At 44.9% G+C, this 16,521-nt stretch overlaps 1 protein-coding gene and 1 long non-coding RNA gene across 2 annotated transcripts in view; one reads left to right on the forward strand and one right to left on the reverse strand.

Annotated features, from left to right (window-relative positions):
• LOC310766331 overlaps positions 1–11,512 on the forward strand; it is a 59,443-nt gene extending 47,931 nt beyond the window's left edge. Inside the window, exon 2 of the long non-coding RNA XR_014550073.1 lies at positions 11,383–11,512. This is a non-coding gene — a long non-coding RNA (uncharacterized lncRNA). The remainder of the gene's footprint in view (positions 1–11,382) is intronic.
• Positions 1–16,521, reverse strand: part of ZFAT (zinc finger and AT-hook domain containing) — a 668,318-nt gene that overhangs the window by 420,275 nt on the left and 231,522 nt on the right. The window lies entirely within an intron of this gene.

Consider the following 16,521-nt stretch of genomic DNA (forward strand, 5'->3'; position numbering starts at 1 on the left):
GGAAGAAATTTAAAGACTACTTACAGAAATATTGCAAAATTAATGAATGTTAGAATGAAGTTGGAATGAAGTTAAGTGGTCTTAGCAGTAATGTTACAAAGGAGTGTGTAAAAATGGATTGATAACAGGTGAGAATGTAAAGTTATAATATATTAAGATAAAGGATTAAGGACTAAGATAGAAACAAAGAGGGAAAGGATTTGTTGAATCAACTAACTGAACTGGAATACAAAAAAGGGAGGTGTGAGGAGGTCAGGGAAACAAGTAAATGAAAGATAAGCTATGGAAACATTGATTTGTTTTTAATTGTTTTTATTTTTCTGTATTTTGTATTTTTTGTTTATTTTTTCTTTCTTTTTCATTTTTGTAATCTTTTTTGAAACTTTAATAAATATCTTTAAAAAAATTAATAATGAATCCCCGTGGCTCCCATTGCTCGGTCCCTGCTCCTGCCAACCTAGCAGTTTGAAAGCACGTCAAAGTGCAAGTAGATAAATGGGTAGGAAGGTAAACGGCGTTTCCGTGTGCTGCTCTGGTTTCGCCATGACCTGGAAGCTGTACGCTGGCTCCCTTGGCCAGTAAAGCGAGATGAGCGCCACAACCCCAGAGTCATCTGCGACTGGATCTAATGGTCAGGGGTCCCTTTACCTTTACTTCAGAGTATAGGTAGAGATACACATGGTTGAAAGCTCTCCCCTGGTGGAAAGAATCCCACATATAAATAAAATGGTATCAGAGAGCAGGCTATGGTAGACTCTTTCTCCCCAGTCTCTAATATCCATAGTAAGGGATACCACTACGGTTGCAATCTGAAATGGTACAGTCCAGATACAGGTTTATCACACCAGTCTGAAATTCTGCTAGATTTTGACCTATATCCCACCCCCTGCCCAACTTCTCTATAGCCATCAATAGTCTCACGTAAGTGACGAAGGAAACACTCGTCCATTATGCCTTTGTCATAACAGGGGGGGAAATGCATTTTAGTGTTTTCCATTCTCTCCCTCTCGCTTTTAGCTCAGGAGCTTCTGAGGCACAGCAGAATGGCAGATACAGCTCTCTCTCTCATCCAGCACACCTCTCGCACACTTTGCTAAATGCTGTCTGAAAGCAGGTGACACCTGTGGCCTCGACAAAAGTGTCTCCTTGACTGCATTGCAAAGACATCGGCAGACCTGTCATTAACAAATCAAGCCGTGCAAAATATTCTCCACTGGGCGGAAACAGAGAACAGCAATGGAGAGGCAGCTTTCAGGAAAAGTGACAAACGTTCAGGGTGCTGTCTGTTGAACCTTGACTACAGGTTCAGGCTCCCTGCAAGCTCTAGGAACGTAACAGGTTTATTTAGAAGGGCTCTAAAACGTACAGGCCTGCACTGCAGCAGGGTTCCCCTAAGGCTGTAGGGAGAGAATATTTTTCAGACCAAGGTCTGCATTCCTTCTTGGAAATCCTGTCAGGAGCTGCAGGACACTGGTAGATGGGGCCTGAGGCAGGAATGGGCAGATTTATAAATCTGTAAAATACAAAAAATAAATTATCAGGTGTTTTGGATTACCGCACCCATAATCCCTGACCTTCGGCCATGCTGGTTGGAGATGATGGCAGTTGGAGTCCAACACTATTTTAGTGGCTCCAGTTAGGCACTCCCCCATACTAGGATATCTATTATTATTATTATTATTATTATTATTATTATTATTATTATTATTATTCCACCCATCTGGCTGGGTTTCCTCAGCCACTCTGGGCAGCTCCCAACAGAATATTGAAAACAGAATAAAACACCAAACATTAAAAACTTCCTTAAACAGGGCTACCTTCAGATGTCTTCTAAAAGTCAGATAGTTGTTTATTTCCTTGACATCTGAAGGGAGGGCGTTCCACAGGGCGGGTGCCACTACTGAGAAGGCCCTCTGCCTGGTTCTGTGTAACCTCACTTCTGGCAGTGAGGGAACTTCCAGAAGGCCCTTTCTAGTGTGTCTCATGTTCATATAGTTTCTTACTGCACCCCCAACCCAATGTACTTTTCTGTCTGGAAAACGTTCACATTCTCCCAAACGGCTGTGCAATCCGCTTCTTCCATGAAAGTTGAGGTGTAACATTTCCCAGAGGTTTATCATTAGGGCTGCATTTGGTGGAGAAGAAGAAAAATCACATACTGTGGTTTTTCCCTCCCCTGCCCCCCCAGCCTCCACATCCGTCTTTCCCAGGTAACAGAATCTGTATGCTTTCTCCTGCTCAGTCTGGGGTTTGACAGCCATATTTTGATCTCCAAGCTGAAAGCACATTTGCTGTTGGAAAAACCTTTGGTTCAAAACCTGAAAGCTAAACTCATACTTCTCAAAGAGTTGAGCAAAGTGTGTTCTCATTGGACAAAAGTTTGCCTGTTTGTTTCCTCCCAGTGGCTTTTTTGATGTGTCAAAACTTCTTTCATGCATCCCCATCCCTAAGATCGATCGTTCTTTAGAGCAGTGGCTTTCAGTCTCTCTCTCTCTTTTGATTGAGGAACCCTTTTGACATGTGATAGGATGCAACACCACGAACCCTTCCCACAGAGCCCCCAAATACGAAGTTAAAAAGAAGAGGAGACTGGTAATAACTGGGGTTTGCTGCCCTGTGCAAGAGGAGAAAATGTCTTGTTTGAGATGGGAGGTTGTAGAAGAAGAAGAAGAAGAGTTTGGATTTGATATCCCGCTTTATCACTACCCGAAGGAGCCTCAAAGTGGCTAACAATCTCCTTTCCCTTCCTCCCCCACAACAAACACTCTGTGAGGGGAGTGGGGCTGAGAGACTTCAAAGAAGTGTGACTAGCCCAAGGTCACCCAGCAGCTGCATGTGGAGGAGCAGGGAATCGAACCCGGTTCACCAGATTACGAGTCTACCGCTCTTAACCACTACACCACACTGGCTCTCTCACACCACACTGGCTCTCTCTAAGTTTTTACAGAACCCCGCAGAAAGCCAGCAGAATATTGGCTAAAAACAACCTACAAGAGTATTCGTATTCAACAGAGGGATGAGCAAATATATCAAATTCAGTTTCTCTCAGCCTCTTTCTTTTCCAATCTTCATCACAATCACCTTCATTTATTGGGAGAGTGCCTTTCCCAATAGCCATGCGCAAGGGAGCTTGAGTTCAGTTCTCCCCATTTCAACCTCAGGTTTCAACACAGCCAGTGCTTTTCTTCTAGAAAAAAGGTTCCAGGTCTATATACCCTTGAGTGGTCCAGATAGTTAAAGCTATGGTTTTCCCAGTAGTGATGTATGGAAGTGAGAGCTGGACCGTAAAGAAGGCTGATCGCCGAAGAATTGATGCTTTTGAATTATGGTGCTGGAGGAGACTCTTGAGAGTCCCATGGACTGCAAGAAGATCAAACCTCTCCATTCTGAAGGAAATCAGCCCTGAGTGCTCACTGGAAGGACAGATCCTGAAGCTGAGGCTCCAAGACTTTGGCCACCTCATGAGAAGAGAAGACTCCCTGGAAAAGACCCTGATGTTGGGAAAGATTGAGGGCACAAGGAGAAGGGGACAACAGAAGATGAGATGGTTGGACAGTGTTCTTGAAGCTACGTACATGAGTTTGACTAAACTGCGGGAGGCAGTGGAAGACAGGAGTGCCTGGTGTGCTCTGGTCCATGGGGTCACGAAGAGTCGGACACAACTAAACAACAACAACACCCCCAGAAAAACACTTCTCCTCCTCCTCCTCCTCCTTTTTCTTCAATTCCGCATGTAAATTCTCCAATGTATTAATGCAAATTTATGCTAATATAAATATTTTTGAATGTGGCTATGCTTAATGGGAAGGGACGCGGGTGGTGCTGTGGTCTAAACCATAGAGCCTAGGGCTTGCCAATCAGAAGGTCAGCGGTTCAAATCCCCACGACGGGGTGAGCTCCCGTTGTTCAGTCCCAGCTCCTGCCCACCTAGCACTTCAAAAACACATCAAAGTGCAAGTAGATAAATAGGTACCGCTCTGGCAGGAAGGTAAACGGCGCAACCCCAGAGTCGTCCGTGACTGGACCTAACAGTCAAGGGTACCTTTACCTTTAGGCTTAATGGACACATTTTAGAATAGCAATTCCCCTGGATAGTTTTTTCTGTTATTTTCACCCATTTGTGCATTTGTAAGCACACTTGACCCTAGCACATGCATTTGTATTTGTGTGTGTGTGTTTGTGGCTGCAGAACTGCACTCAAAAAGTCAGATAAGTGCAAATTTTAAAGGATGGCTATGTTTCATTTCATGTATTGTTTCAGAAAGTGCGAATTAGGTAGGTTCACCTTTAAATGTGAACTAAATTGAAGAAGAAGAAGAAGAAGAAGAAGAAGAAGAAGAAGAAGAAGAAGAAGAAGAAGAAGAAGAGGAGTAGTAGTAGTAGTAGTAGTAGTAGTAGTAGTTTGGATTTGATATCCCACTTTATCACTACCCGCAGGAGTCTCAAAGCAGCTAACATTCTCCTTTCCCTTCCTCCCCCACAACAAGCACTCTGTGAGGTGAGTGGAGCGGAAAGACTTCAAAGAAGTTGACTAGCCCAAGGTCACCCAGCAGCTACATGTGGAGGAGCAGAGATGCGAATCCGGTTCACCAGATTATGAGTCTACCGCTCTTAACCACTACACCACACTGTTTGAATTCCAACCTCACCCCACCCCCATCCCTAACTCTAGTTTAAAGTGAGTTAGAAGAACATAGGGAGCTGCCTTAACACCAAGTTCAATGCATCATACTCCATTTCTCCACCCCACCCCCTTCCCAAAGAAGAAACCTTGGCTAGTTTCATTATATGTATGCTGGAAAGTGCCATACATTCATTCTCCCACCCCCTATTAGTGACAAAATTCTCCATTTTGTAGCTAATGCAGAAGTCTCCTGTTGTAAGTAAATTACTGCACAATATGATTCCCGAGCCATGGTCCGCGTTTTCTGTTTTCATTAACTTATACTCCATTTATCTTTAGCTGGACAAAAATCAGAGGCTGTTGCAGAGAAAAAATATGAAAAGTGCATTTTATTTCTTCAATTGTTTCTAACACCTTGTGTTGGTGTACCAGGCAATATCTCCTGCCATCCATAGGCCAGTTTCAGCGGGTGACCATGGCTATCAACTGCCTGTCCTCATTGAACTTGGCAGGGAGGAAGATGGGAGAACATTAAAATTAGTTGGATATGCCTGTCATTGGTGCTTTCTCTACCAGTCTTCTGCCCCACCAGTTCCGATGAGTACCAACCACCACTGACTGGTAGCAGCTCTCCAGGTTTTCAAACAGAACATTTGGCCCCCTGTAGCTCTACTTGATGTCTTGCCAAATGCAAGGTGGTTCTTTTAAAGGAGCTTCAGAAGCAAAACAAAACAAAAGGGAGCAAGCACAAAAGTCTTTATTGAAGTTCAGTTTCACTTCCAGAGCCGCAGCGCGCAGCTCTACGTCTCAACTGTTAGACCGCTGATGCATACCAGGCATGACACTTGGAAGCCTTCAAGAAGTGGCAAAGTGACTCACCCAGATACAGTGGTACCTTGGGTTACATACTGTCAGGGACTCAGGAGCAGGAGCTCTGGGGAGAGAGGAAATGGAGAGCGAAGGGGAAGAATCCGAGGGCAGCGTAGGGGAGTATGACAGTGGCCCGAGAGATTCCATGAGCTTCTCCAGCGAATCAGAAGATTCCCAGAAGGGGGCGCCTATGGTCAGGGCAAGGGGGGTCCCAGGGGGGACGCACCAGAAACAAGGAGACAGAGGGGAACCCCAAAGGAGCAGTGGGGGAGCGTAGTGGGGGGGAAGAGTCACATGTGTCAGGGCCAGCGTCTCCTCCAGCGGGGAGAGAGAGTGAGTCAGGGCTGACCACGCCTCCAACGGAGGGGAGGTCAGTTGCAGCTAGCCCCCCCAGAGGGGGAAGCAGTGACAGCAGCAGCAGTGAAACGGTCAGGAGGAAAGTTACCGGCTGGGCGCGCGCGCCAAGTTCAAATGTACAGGCGCGGGGAACAGCAGGAGACCCGGATGGGGAACCAGCTCCTAAAGCCCGCCGGAGGGAGGGGGAAGGCTCAGGGGACTCAGCGTCAGAAGAGGCTAGAAACGGCCAGGCGGAACCAGAGGCGGAAGGAACTGAGGAAGAGGTGGAGTAAGGCTAGAATCTTAAATTGGTGTCAGGGGGGAGGAGACTCAGACGGAGCATCAGCGGTCTAACAGTTGAGACGTAGAGCTGCGCGCTGCGGCTCTGGAAGTGAAACTGAACTTCAATAAAGACTTTTGTACTTAACAAAGAAGCAGCGTTGGTCCTTTGTGAGCTGGGACCTTGGGCAGCCCTGACACATACGCTTCAGGTTACATACACTTCAGGTTACAGACTCCACTAACCCAGAAATAGTACCCCGAGTTAAGAACTTTGCTTCAGGATGAGAACAGAAATCGTGCTCTGGTGGCGCAGCGGCAGCAAGAGGCCCCCATTAGCTAAAGTGGTGCTTCAGGTTAAGAACAGTTTCAGGTTAAGAACGGACCTCCGGAACGAATTAAGTACTTAACCCAAGGTACCACTGTAGTCTTAGATTCCATGGCCCTGTGGCCAATCAGTCTGTGCATGAGCTTCCAAATCACTCTCTCTAATCCATCTGATTTTATAGATATCCACCTTCTCCTAATGCCTTACTTTCCATTAACAATTTCCAACATTAAAGTAGGTTCCCAGCACTAACCACCCAGTCTGATTAAGGCAGCTGTGTGTGGGGCGTCATCTCCTCCCAACTGATTAGGACATCAGAGAAGGTTCTCACACCTTCAAAAACTTAACAGTTGCCAGGGAGGGGGAAGGAACAGAGGCAGGAAGGGTAACCATGTCAGAATCACTACCTTCTCTGTTGTTGTTTTTTATAATAATTTTTATTGAGTTTTCCATATTTAATTACATTTCATTACACAAATCTATGACATAAAACATTGCTCAAATAGAGCATTGACCCCCTTCCCTCCCTCTTTCTGACTTCCAAACATCTTTTAATAAATTCTTCACATTTCTATAGCCACTTTTTTACCTTATATCTTCTTTTAAGAATCACCTCCTTATGTGTAAATCAGCTCCTTATTTTCACATTACAAAACATTTCAACTCAAACCTACATTTTCAAATGTTTACAATTTTCTTTCATATGAAGTATAAATTTGCTCCAGTCCTTTTGAAACAGTTCATCACGCCAATTCCGGATCTTCCCTGTCAGCTTTGCCAGCTCTACGTATTCTACCATTTTTATCTGCCATTCTTTTAATGTAGGAAGTTCCTGCTGCTTCCATTTCTGGGCCAGAAGTATTCTTACAGCCGTTGTGGCATACATAAACAAATTTACATCTTTTTTCTGAATTTCCTCTCCAATTAACCCTAACAAAAATGCCTCTGGTTTTTTTTAATTAAAGTTATATTTAAAAACCTTTTTCAACTCATTGTATATTATATCCTTCTCAATAATACAATTGGTCTTCCAGTTGGATTTTCCCATACACTTGACTACAGTTTTTTTGATGACTACTGAGGTATGTGAGTTTGAGAGAGAGAGCATGACTTGGATAAAACCGGAGGAAGTCAGGGGTTGGATGAATTTCATTCCCTCTGCCGATAATCTTAGGACTGGTTTTAAGGCTCCAATAGCAACACCATCTGTGAGGTCTGCCCTGCTCATGGTCATTGGTGTAGGTCAGCCTTCGCTAGCTGACTGGGGCTTATGGGACCTTGAAACAAGAACATCCAGAGGGCACCAGGTTGGCAGGCGGTGGTCTAGTGGAATGAGCTCTGGAAATACTGCTGTATTTGCAATTTCAGTTCTCCTTCAGCCCACATCAACCAGCTGCATATACATTTTTCTAGAGAAGGAATCCTATCTCCATCATTGTATTCTCAGACACAATGGGGGGAAAGACCACAGCAAGGCTATCCTTTCTGTAGCTTTCCCAACAAGATACTGTCCACACCGCTACATTTTCCATTGTGTTTGCAACTTCTGAGGTTTACAGAAAGCAATAACAGATTTTATTCTCTCTCTGATATTTCCACTCCTTTTTAAAAAATGGCTGATTAGCAGCAAGTCTGAGTCCAGCACTTGGGGGCCAAATGGTCAATCCTCACCGTTCACAAGATAATTCGTCACAAGGTATTCATCCAGCACAGAAGACAATGCCAGCAAATCCATTGCAAGGGTATTTTTCAAAGCGTCCCTGTTGAAAACAACAGCTTTGAAGCCAGATTTCTTTACATATATCCATTTACCTGTTGTATTTGCATATTATTGTGATAATCCAGGAGCGAATGCTGCTGCGAAAGTTCCCTCAGAAACCATGAGGCATTTTAGAAGGGCATTAAAAATGGAAGCATTGAGTTGAATCCTACTCTGAGGTTGCGAGAAGAACAACTTTTCTGCTTGAACAATGGCGTTTCCCTTACTGTTCCTCTTTCTGTGCATCTCCGCTGTGCTCCCAAATCTGTTCCATGGGGTTCGGGAGAAACCCAAAGTGATAGGAGGGAAATTTTGTTCTACGCATGAGCATGAATGAAGTCCGCTTGCTCAGTGACTTAGGGTTTGTCCACATTTCTATTGACCCACACTTTCTAGGCATGGATCTGAGGGGTTTTCCCCTTGCCCCACTCCTTTGTCAGGGAAAATCCACTCTTTAGCTCCAAATCAGGACAAATGGCAATCCACAAAACCCCGATTGCCATTTGCTCCAAATGAATGCTAAAGAGAACATTTCCCCCTGGGGAAAGCAGCAGGAAAAGAGGAAGAGTGGATAAGTCCTTAGTTGGATACAATCCCATCTCAAGCTATGCAGTTTGTTCCTTTCTACACTGACGAGTGGGACGCGGGTGGCGCTGTGGTCTAAACCACAGAGCCTAGGGCTTCCTGATCAGAAGGTCGGCAGTTCGAATCCCCGCGACGGGGTGAGCTCCTGTTGCTCAGTCCCAGCTCCTGCCAACCTAGCAGTTCGAAATCACGTCAAAGTACAAGTAGATAAATAGGTACCGCTCTGGCGGGAAGGTAAACAGTGTTTCTGTGCGCTGCTCTCGTTCACCAGAAGCAGCTTAGTCATGCGGGCCACATGACCCAGAAAAACTGTCTGTGGACAAACGTCGGCTCCCTTGGCCAGTAAAGCAAGATGAGCACTGCAACTCCAGAGTCATTTGTGACTGAACGTAACTATCAGGGGTCCCTTACCTTTTTACACTGATGAGCCAATGTTCTATTATTATTATTATTATTATTATTATTATTATTATTATTATTATTATATTAAAATGCTTCTACCCTGCATTTTGACCAAAGGGATTCTTAAGGCAGCCAATTTCAAAAGAAAAGTCACCAAAGAACCCAAGAAACCAGAAAAACTAAAGATCAAACATCATCTCCAAAATTTCAACTGCCAGGAAATCACACAATTCAGCCCCAAGAAAACCAGGTCTGCAGAATTCAGCTGTCAGCAGATGAAAAATGAACAGCGAAGATGCCAAACAAGCTTCCTGAGCAGTGTTTGGAGTGAACGTTCGGTTGGGGGGGTGCCCATTCCTCAGATATGTCCACAGCACCTGTACGGAGGATGTTCCAGAGTCAGCGAGCTGAAGGTCAGTTTCCTTGTATGAGAATATTACTGCACATTACAAGTTGAACAGATGGGAAGTAAGCATGAACACAGGTATAGTACTAATCCCAAAGGAACAGCAGTCCAACACTCTGGTTTGCTGGTGATTCGTCTACTTTGGCCAGAAATCCCTTTGCAGGCGCCCCCCTCCCTCAGCAAGCTTACATTTAGAGCTATTTTTCTACAAATAGCTTTCAGCTCTAGTACTAAGGAGCATGGACCCATCCAGATCATTAGCTGAGCAACGCTGGGGCAGGGAAGTGTCCCATAGAGAAATCCTCATGTGGAGTCAAGGCATCCAGGGAAGGGCAGGGAACCTGGCAAGGCAGACGGCAGGAATAATTTGTTGTAGTAGTTAATTTGAGGGCTGTGCTGCTGGGTCTAAATGGCATCATCCATCTCACAGGATTTACATTCCTGGGAATGTCTCTGAATGCAAACATCTGTGCCTGCTCTTACTTCTTCCAATACCCTTTTTACTTTTAATTTAACCAGGTTTATATTTCATTTTATATATTTATAGAAACCCTCTAAGCAAGTTATAGGCAATTAAGAATGTATCTTTCCACAACAGTTAATTGATGCCTGCTTTTATTCTTTATGATTGTTGCTGTTGTTACAAACCACTTTGATGTTTTTCTATGAAATAGTGGTGTGTGGGTGTGTGAAAAAATATTGCTTAAGGACAGTGAGTGCTTTAAAACCAGGGCTGGGGCATAAATTGTGCTACCCCACACCCACTATCTCCTCCTCCTCCTCCTCTTCCCCACTTAACTGTTTACTTTTGCCCTTGCAACAAGCTATTCACCTCTCCAACCTCCCTGTATGGCTCAGAGGAGGGAGGTCTCCTTCCTCAGAGTGAGGCAGAGTGGACTACTGCAATGCGCTCTACGTGGGGCTACCTTTGAAGGTGACCTGGAAACTACAACTAATCCAGAATGCGGCAGCTAGACTGGTGACTGGGAGTGGCCACCGAGACCACATAACACCGGTCTACATTGGCTCCCAGTACGTTTCCGAGCACAATTCAAAGAATTGGTGCTAACCTTTAAAGCCCTAAATGGCCTCGGCCCAGTATACCTGAAGGAGTGTCTCCATCCCCATCATTCTTCCCAAATGCTGAGGTCCAGCGACGAGGGCCTTCTAGCGGTTCCCTCACTGCGAGAAGCAAAGCTACAGGGAACCAGGCAGAGGGCCTTCTTGGTAGTGGCACCCGCCCTGTGGAACGCCCTCCCACCAGATGTCAAAGAGAACAACAACTACCTGACATTTAGAAGACATCTGAAGGCAGCCCTGTTCAGGGAAGTTTTTAATGTGTGACATTTTAATGTATTTTTAATCTTAGTTGGAAGCCACCCAGAGTGGCTGGGGAAACCCAGTCAGATGGGCGGGCTGCAAATAATAAATTATTATTATATTATTATTATTATTGGGGCGAAAGGGGGGCTAGAGAGAGTGTGCACCACTGTTTGTTTGCTGTGGCAGCTAGAAATTTTGTTTTCAATACAGCTCAAAGTTGAAAAGTAGCAACTTTTGGCAATTTTTTAAAAAATTCTTTATTAGACTTTTTTTAACAGTACAAATTAAAAATGAAGCGAAACAGATGAAAAGAACGAGTTACTGACATAACAGGCTTAAGAAATGCTCCATAACTATACACACTGATTATCCAAACTCTTTCTTTCTCCTTTATGTTTTCTTACAGGGTTTTCTTAATACACACTGATTATCCTAACTCTTTGTTTCTCTTTTATGTTTTCCTTACAGAGTTTTCTTAATGGGGTTTCAAGATCAAGAGAGAACACAAAAGGCCCATAGTCTAGAGCACATCGGGGGTGAGGGGCAGTCATTATCCTTTACACGTGTGTAATCAATAAACGCTTTCCATGTTTTCTCAAATGAGTCCTTTATCTTTTGTCTCCTGCTTGCCCTTAGCTTATGGGTTGATTTCTCTAAAAGAGCACATGACCAAACTTTTTGATGCCAGTGGTCGATATTTCCATTCTGAAGTACCTTCCCATTCTGAGCTACAAGTCCTCAGGCAGCCGAGAGTATAAGACTCAGTGGCTCCTTATGACGGAGGTCTACGTTTCTTTCCAGAAACTTTCAACGTTTGACTACGTTGAAAACAGAATTTCTAGCCATGGTGAGAAACCTTGCCCAGGATGCTCAACTTGAAAGCTTCATGCAAACCATGCACAATGAGTAGGTGGCAACAGTTAAGCAAGCACATGTGGGGAAGGGTCATTGCCGAGTGGTAGAGCATCTGCTTTGCATACTCATGGTCCCAGGTTCAATCCCAAGCATGTTCAGATAGGGCTCTGTCATGGACTGGCTGGAGGCAGAGGAGTGGAGGGAGGCACCAGCTGGGGAATCCTCAAGAGAAGAAGACTCAAAGCCAGGGGACTGGTGATGGGATGATGATGAGTGGTCAAAGGGAGAAGAGGGAGGAGACTGGGAGAAGGAGATGTTGGAAGCTGAAGAGCTAACAGGGTTTAGTGAGCAGGAAGAATCAGAGGCAGAAGCGAAGGCTGGAGAGGAGGGGGAGGCAAGAGCCAGAGATGGGGCAGCCTGAAGAAGCCAGGGGGTCTCCCCTTCCTGCTGTGACCAGCTCCCCTCCCCACCTAGTCTCCCAGAATGTCAGGAGCTGGTCTGGATCGGAGGATTGGGGGATGCAATCGCAGGTAGATCAGTTCCTAAAAGAAGAGGAGAGGGAATATCCCCCACCCCCTGCTTCCAGCATTTCCAGAAGCAGAGAGACGGGCGGATGCGGAAACTGCACAGTTTAGAGAGGAGCTACCCAGCTATGAGATAGTAGCTAAGCAACCAGAAGAGAGGGAGCAGCTGGGCGATACATCAATTGAGAGTTGGGGGGAACCCCCTCCCTCCCCTCAAACTCAGAGGTCCTGTCACGGCTACAAATTGGCCGCTGTTTCTTTAATGCTTAAAAAGCTGGGTCAGCATGAGTCAGCGGCCTGCACCAGGTTGTATGTATAGAGTGAGAAATGTTAGTTTTGGGTTGGTTGGTTGGTTGGTTAGTGAAAGCTGGTAGTGTTGATGTGTGTACAGTTGGTAAGTCGCTTTTGCAGAAAGACTTTTAAGAATAAAAGCAGAAAGTACTCTGCAAGGATACTCTTCTCGTGGACTCTTTTATGCCGACAAGGGTCCGAGGACCAGGTTGAGGTGACAAAGGGAGGTCAGAACCTTTTTTTTACAAACACTGACAGGTCTGAGCATGTCAGAGAACAAAGGAGACACAGAGGGGGAGGGACTTCCCGTTGGCACACTTGCTGCGGAAGTCAGGGGGAGGAGTCAGAGTAGGCAACTGATCTCCTTACGGAGGCTTGTCTGTTTGTGCTTGCAACATAATGCTGTAATAGAAGGACTATAAATCTATCAAATGCTCGTTAATTCTTATTGGTGATCTACCAGAAGGGAGAGGGGAACTCCCATACTTGACACAGAACCTGAAGAGGTATGAAGAGGGTAGAGCAAAGGGAGACAAGGCGAAGGAGCCTAAAAGTTGCTGAGGAAGGACCTGAGGGGGGTAGGAGCCTTGGAGAGCAGTAGGAAGGGGGGACCTTCAGTCGTCACTACTGGCTCATTGGGGCAAGACCCACTGGGTTGCTGAGATCACTAGGCCTTATTGGGAATCAACACCACGGCTGGTGTGTTCCTCCCTTCGAAGTGCCACGCGGGTGATTAATCTTCCTCCCGAACCACCAGTGTGACAGATATCCGTAAACATGGCTCCTCTTACTTTCTTCATCAGCAAGAGAAGAGGAAAGCAAAAGCAATATCACGGAAACAGCGTATCTGAACTTACGTTCCCATGACATCCAACACTGTGGAATGTAAACACACAGACATGTGATGAAACAATCCCATATCTGCAGCATGGAGGAATGAAATTCCCAACAGGCCTGAGCTCTTTCTTTGAATAAAGTGTAAATGTCAGTAACACCTTGTGAGTTATTGCTGACTTGCTCCCGACTCCCACCTTGACAGGCTGGGAGATACACCTGCCTGAAATTGTAGAAAGTCACTAGCAGTTTTTATTACTTGAGAGCCAGTGTGGTGTAGTGGTTTAGAGTGGTAGATCTGTAATCTGGGGAACCAGGTTCGCGTCTCCGCTCCTTCACATGCAGCTGCTGGGTGACCTTGGGCTAGTCACACTTCTCTGAAGTCTCTCAGCCTCACTCACCTCACAGAGTGTTTGTTGTGGGGGAGGAAGGGAAAGGAGAATGTTAGCTGCTTTGAGACTCCTTCGGGTAGTGATAAAGCAGGATATCAAATCCAAACTCTTCTTCTTCTTCTATGAGCAATACTGAACTAGGTAGACCATAGTCCTCACTCAGTATATGACAGCTTCCTACATTCTTGAGGGGTTGGGGTCTTAATCTGCGACACTTTGACCACCTGAGGCATTTGCCTCTTTTGCTAAAGACAGGGCCATCTCTTTGGGTGGGTGGGAATACTTTCTTGGTTTTAAGCTCAAAGAACACTTTTAGGATTCCATGGTCCCACTCTTCTAAAGACTCACAACAGTGAAGCACTAGCAGCTTCTGAATGATGTTATTGAGGATTCCCAATTGGTACTTGTAATTTCATACAATAATTATTTCGTTGATAAGGTTTTTGATGTAGGAGCAGCCCCAGACATTGTGCTGATTGGATTTGTACCCGAGAAAACTATACCCTCTTTTCTTCTTCTTCTTTTGGTTAGAAATTGTCTAATTATACTGCAAGGCAGTATACATGATGTATTTTAATTTCATATTTTATGCACAGTAGTGCTACTCTCTGCCCTCGGGGGGGGGGGTGGGGGGTTGGAATCTTCTGCATAGTTAAATAATTCAAGTGCAGAGTAAATAGCAAAACCAGGAATGAAAGGAAGGAGTCGTACAAAAGCAAATAGCCACCAGTCGTGATTCACACCTGAGAGTTGCTGATGGAATCTAGGCTGTTTTCATTCTCCTTTCCTGCAGCTTCAGATTTGCCCAGAGAGCAACTGTGATGAGAAATTGAACCTTACCTTCCTTCCAATTAAGTGGGCTAAAATGGACCTCAATGCACTTTTCAGTGCAGAAGTTCCTTTTAAAAAAAAAATAAAATAAAAGCTAAGCTGAGAAATGGGGGTCCCTGCTGGTATGGGGTCTAGTACATGATCTTTTATTCCCCTTTCTTCCTTCCCTCCCCCCCTTTTTATGAAGATTACCCACTCTGGGATCCCACAGCTAATTCCCCCCTGGTCTCCTCGCTGGCCCAAATAGGACTAATTTAGACAGCTAGCCCTGGTGATCATCTAATGTTTATTGGATGGATTTCCCCCCTAAAATGAATTCTGAATTTATTGTTATTCACGTTTTATACTGTATTTTTTGCTGTTTTTTTGTTGCATCAGTTAAGTGTTTTAAATTTGTTGTTAGCCACCCTGAGCCCGGTTTTCTGAACCGGGAAGGGCGGGTTATAAATAAAAATTTATTTATTATTTATTTATGTATACTGTATCCTCCCATTGGAGACCTCAGGCAGTGAATGCTGGAGGGGGCAGCAGCGGCAGACCCCAGCTGGTGTTTCTAAGCCCCCTCTCAGCCACTACCTAATTCACACTTTGCAACCCAAAATGCAAACTAAAATACAACTCTTGTTCAAGATTCGCATTTCTCTGAATTTTGCAATGCAGTTCTCCAAAGAAGAAAGTGCATACACTAGTGAAAATAAAATACAAATTGTAGCATAACGTATATGGGGAAAATGCTCACAAAAGTGCATATATTAGTCAAAACTGCATATAAAATGTTTTTGTTAAATGCTTGCATTAAAATTCTGTATAATTTTCACGAGGATTTTTTTTTTAAAAAAATACAAATCTCTGCAGAAATGTGGAGACTGGGACTGGGAAGCAATCAGCAAAACTGACAAATTTATCCATCCCTAAATTCAGGTTGTATTTGTCCATGGAGTTTTCTTGGTAGGGAAACTGGAGTGGTTTGCCGGTTCCTGCTCCAGGTGGATCACGTTTGGTCAAAACTCTCCACTATGACCTGTCCATCTGGGTGGCCCTGCACGGCATAGCTCATAGCTTCTCTGAGTTATTCAGGCCCCTCCGCCACGACAAGGCAGTGATCCTTGAAGGCAGTGATCCATGAAAAAGCAGAGACATCACCTTGCCAACAAAGGTCCGTATAGTTAAAGCTATGGTTTTCCCAGTAGTGATGTATGGAAGTGAGAGCTGGACCATAAAGAAGGCTGATTGCCAAAGAATTGATGCTTTTGAATTCTGGTGTTGGAGGAGACTCTTGAGAGTCCCATGGACTGTAAGAAGATCAAACCTATCCATTCTGTAGGAAATCAGCCCTGAGTGCTCACTGGAAGGGCAGATCCTGAAGCTGAGGCTCTAATACTTTGGCCACCCTGTGAGAAGAGAAGACTCCCTGGAAAAGACCCTGATGTTGGGAAAGATGGAGGGCACAAGGAGAAGGGGACGACAGAGGACGAGATGGCTGGACAGTGTTCTCGAAGCTACCAGCATGAGTTTGACCAAACTGCGGGAGGCAGTGGAAGACAGGAGTGCCTGGCGTGCTCTGGTCCATGGGGTCACGAAGAGTCGGACATGACTAAACGACTAAACAACAACAACAAATTCAGGTTATGGCTCATTCCATTCCAACGAAAAATTACAAATCCAGCGAGGATTTGGGCGGACACAGTAATTATCTCTACTAACAGATAGGTAGCCGTGTTGGTCTGCCATAGTCAAAACAAAAATTTTTTTTCCTGCCAGTAGCACCTTAAAGACCAACTAAGTTAGTTCTTGGTATGAGCTTTCGTGTGCATGCACACTTCTTCAGATACCTGGTATCTGAAGAAGTGTGCATGCACACGAAAGCTCATACCAAGAACTA

Source organism: Podarcis filfolensis (genome assembly GCF_964270895.1).
Source record: "Podarcis filfolensis genome assembly, chromosome: 7".
Classification (NCBI taxonomy): domain Eukaryota; kingdom Metazoa; phylum Chordata; class Lepidosauria; order Squamata; family Lacertidae; genus Podarcis; species Podarcis filfolensis.